This window comes from Tenrec ecaudatus, chromosome 12 (assembly GCF_050624435.1).
Source record: "Tenrec ecaudatus isolate mTenEca1 chromosome 12, mTenEca1.hap1, whole genome shotgun sequence".
In the NCBI taxonomy this organism is placed as follows: Eukaryota; Metazoa; Chordata; class Mammalia; order Afrosoricida; family Tenrecidae; genus Tenrec; species Tenrec ecaudatus.
The window spans coordinates 113,509,082-113,512,944 of NC_134541.1; the positions used below are offsets into that span (position 1 = coordinate 113,509,082).

The 3,863-nt window shown below is 44.4% G+C and overlaps 1 pseudogene; it reads right to left on the reverse strand.

Annotated features, from left to right (window-relative positions):
• Positions 1-913: 913 nt before the first annotated feature.
• LOC142423125 (glyceraldehyde-3-phosphate dehydrogenase-like) lies at positions 914-1,904 on the reverse strand (annotated as a pseudogene).
• Between the last annotated feature and the right edge of the window lie 1,959 nt (positions 1,905-3,863).

Below are 3,863 nucleotides of genomic sequence, written 5' to 3' on the forward strand. Positions count from 1 at the left end.
TGCCTGGTCCTGCACCATCCTCATAATTATTCACCTATTTGAGCCTATTATTGCAGCCGTGGTATCAGTTCATCTCCTTCAGGGTCTTCCTCTTTCGGCTACCCCCCTACTTTACCAAGCATGAGGTCCTGCTGCAGGATCTGGTCTATCCTGACAACATGTACAAAGTATGCAAGACAAAGTCTCTCTGTCCTGGCCTCCAAGGAGCACTCTGGCCGTGTTCTTCCACGACAGTTCCGTTTGTCCTCTCAGCAAGTCCATGGTGTTTTCAATACTCTTCTCTAGCACCGCCATTCAAGTTGATCAGTTCTTCCGACTTCTTTATTTAATTTCCAACTTTCACCTGCATATGAGGAATTGAAGATACCAGGGCTTGGGTCAGGCACGCCTTAGTCCTCACAGTAAGTCTGCCTTTTCAGTGTCCTAACGAGGTCTTGGGCAGCAGATTTACCTAATGCAAATTACCTTTTGATCTCTTGACTGCTGTTTCATGAGGATTGACTGTGGATCTTAGCAAGACAACATTCTTGAGAACTTCGACATTTTCTCCATTAATCATGAAGCTCCCTATTGGTCCAGTTGTGAGGAATTTGGTCTTCTTTACATTGAGTTGTAATCCATACTGAACACTGCAATCCTTGATCCTTATGAGCAAGTGCTTCAAGACCTCATTTCCAGCAAGCAAGGTTGTGTCACCTGCATATCTCAGGTTTTTTTTTTTTCTGGGTACAGTATACTTTATTGATGGTACATGACAAGGTCGGGCTCTCTAAGCCCCTCCCCTTCCTTCAGGGGGTCTGGATGTTATATTCTCGGTATGTTGGGGGATTGAATTGGGGGCAAAGACTCCCCAACACCCAAGAGCCTCTCTTCCTCCAGTGCTGTTGCTGGGGCTGCTGGTCCAGGGGGGCTCTTACTCCTTGGAGGCCATGTGGACCATGAGGTCCACCACCCATTGCTGTAGTCAAATTCATTGTCATACCAGGAAATGAGCTAGACAAAGTGGTCGTTGTGGGCAATGCCAGCCCCAGCATCAAAGGTGGAAGAGTGGGGGTCACTTTTGAGGTCACAGGAGACAACCTGGTCCTCAGTGTAGCCCAGGATGCCCTTTAGGGGACCATCGGCCACCTGCTTCACCACCTTCTTGATGTCATCTTACTTGGAAGCTTTCTCCAGATGGCAGGGGAGATCCACGACGGACACATTTTGGCTGGGGACACGGAAGGCCATGCCAGTCAGTTTCTCATTCAGCTCTAGGATAACCTTGCCCACAGTCTTGGCAGCACCAGTAGATGCGGGGATGATGTTCTGGGCAGCCCCACTGTCATCATGCCAGTTTCCCAGAGGGGCCATCCATGGTCTTCTGGGTGGCAGTGATGGCATGCACTGTGGTCATGAGTCCTTCCATGATGCCAAAATTGTCATGGATGACCTTGGCCAGGGGGCTAAGCAGTTGGTGGTGCAGGAGGCATTGCTGACAATTGAGGGAGTTGTCATACTTCTCATGGTTCACGCCCATCACAAACGGGGGCATTGACAGAAGGGGCAGAGATGATCACCCTTTTGGCACTGCCCTTCAAGTGAACCCCAGCCTTCTCTGAGGTGGTGAAGATACCAGTGGACTCCATGACATACTCAGCACCAGCCTCACCCCACTTGATGTTGGTGGGATCTCGCTCATGGAAGATGGATATAGCCTTCCCATTGACGATAAGCTTCCCACCCTCAGCGTTGACAGTGCCATTGAACTTGCCATGGGTGCAATCATACTGGAACATGTAGACCATGGAGTTCAGATCAATGAAGGGGTCCTTGATGGCAGCAACATCGACTTTGCCAGAATTGAAAGAAGCCCTGGTGACCAGGTTCCCAATGCGGCTGAATCCGTTCACTCTGACCCTCATTATCGTGTCTGGAAATGTGGCTGGGTCTGCATGGGAATGGGAGAGGTGGCTGTCTGTCGCACGAGGAGTTTTTAATAAAGCCTTCCTCTAATCCTGATACTACACTGTTCTTCATGGAATCTAGCTGCTCTGATTATTTGCTCAGCATACAGATTGAGTACGTATGATGACATGAGACAGCCCTATGGCACACTACTCCTGATTTTAAACCAAGCAGTATTACCTTGTTCTGTTCACACAACTGCCTCTCAAACTGTGTACAAGTCTGCAGGAGCACAAGGAAGTGTTCTGGATTTCCCATTCTTCTCCAGGCTATCCATCCTTTGTTCTGATCCATACAGTAGAATGCCTTGGCATAGTCAATAAAACACAAGTAAACACTTTTCTGGGATTCTTTGCTTTAAAGCAACCTCATCTGACATCAGCAATGATATCCCTTGTTCCACTCCCTTTTCTGAATCCGGCCCGGCCCTCTTGGCAGCTCCCTGTCAATGTACTGCTACAATCGTTGTTGGACAATCTTCAACACAATTTGACTTGCATGTGTTTATCAGTGAAACCGTTCTAGAGTTTCAGTGTTCTGCTGCATCATCTTTCTTTGGATTGAGTACAAATATGGATCTCTTCCAGTCAACTGGCCAAGTGTCTTCCAAATTTCCTGGTTTAGATGAGTGGGTTCTAGTTCTTAATTTTTTCATTGATATTCCATCAATTCCTGAAGTTTGGGTTTTGGCTAATGCTTTCAGTGCAGCTTGAACTTCTTCCTTCAGCACCATTGGTCCTTGCTCCTATGCAACCCCTTGAAATGGAGGGATAACGAGTTCTTTTTGGCACATTGACTCTGTGTATTCTTTCCATATTATTTTGATGCTTCCTGTATCATTAAATATTTTTTGCCTATAGGATCTTTCAATATTGCAACTTGAGGCTTGATATTTTTCTTGAGTTCTTTCAGTTTCCGATATGCTGAGTGTGTTTTCCTGTTGGTTGTCTATTTCTAAGTCTTTGCATATTTCATAATATGTGGTTTTATCTTCTCTAGCCACCCTTTGAAGTTTTCCATTCAGTTGACTTCATCCTTTCTTCCATTTGCTTTAATTACTCTATGATTAAAAGCAAGTTTTAGAGTCTCTTCCGACATCCACTTTGATCTTTCATTTCTCTCCTGACTTTTGAATGACTTTTTGCTTTCTTCAGCAATGTTTTTTATGTCCTCCCACACCTCATCAGGTCTTCTGTCATTAGTGTTCAATGTGTCAACTCTGTTCTCCAGATGGAATACACAGAAATCAAGTTGACTACAACTGTGGGAAAAGATGATGGGGAAACTCAATGTCAGCACCTAAAACCAGGGCAGGGTCTGACTGTGGAATAAACCATCTATTGTTCATTTATAAGTTCTAATTAAAGCTGAAAAAATTCTAACAAATCTATAAGACCCAAAACATGACCTGGGTCTGTCACCCCCTGAATTTGGAGAACATATCAAGAACAGAGAACATCTCAACTCCATTTGTGTTGTTGAAAAATATATTTGCTGTGAGCAAGACATTGGTTTTGCAAAATTCTATTATGTGATCTCCAGCATGATTTCTATCAGCAAGGTTATATTTTTCTAAATACTGCTCCTTCCTCTTTGTTGCTGACTTTTGCATTCCAATCACCAAGAATTATCATTGTATCTTGATTGCATGTTTGATCAACTTCCAATCAAAGTTTTTGGGGAAATCCTTCAATTTCTTCATCACTAGCATTTATGGTTGATACATACATTTGAACAATAGTCATATTGATTGGATTTCCTTTCAGATGGATAGAGACAATCCTTTCACAGACAGTATTGTGCTTCATGACTGATTTTGCAACGTCCTTTTTGACAATGAAAGCCGGGCCATTTCTCTTGGTTGTGTACTGGGTAGTGCATAGAGGGATCATGCTGGACGAGGCTGTAGACTGCTA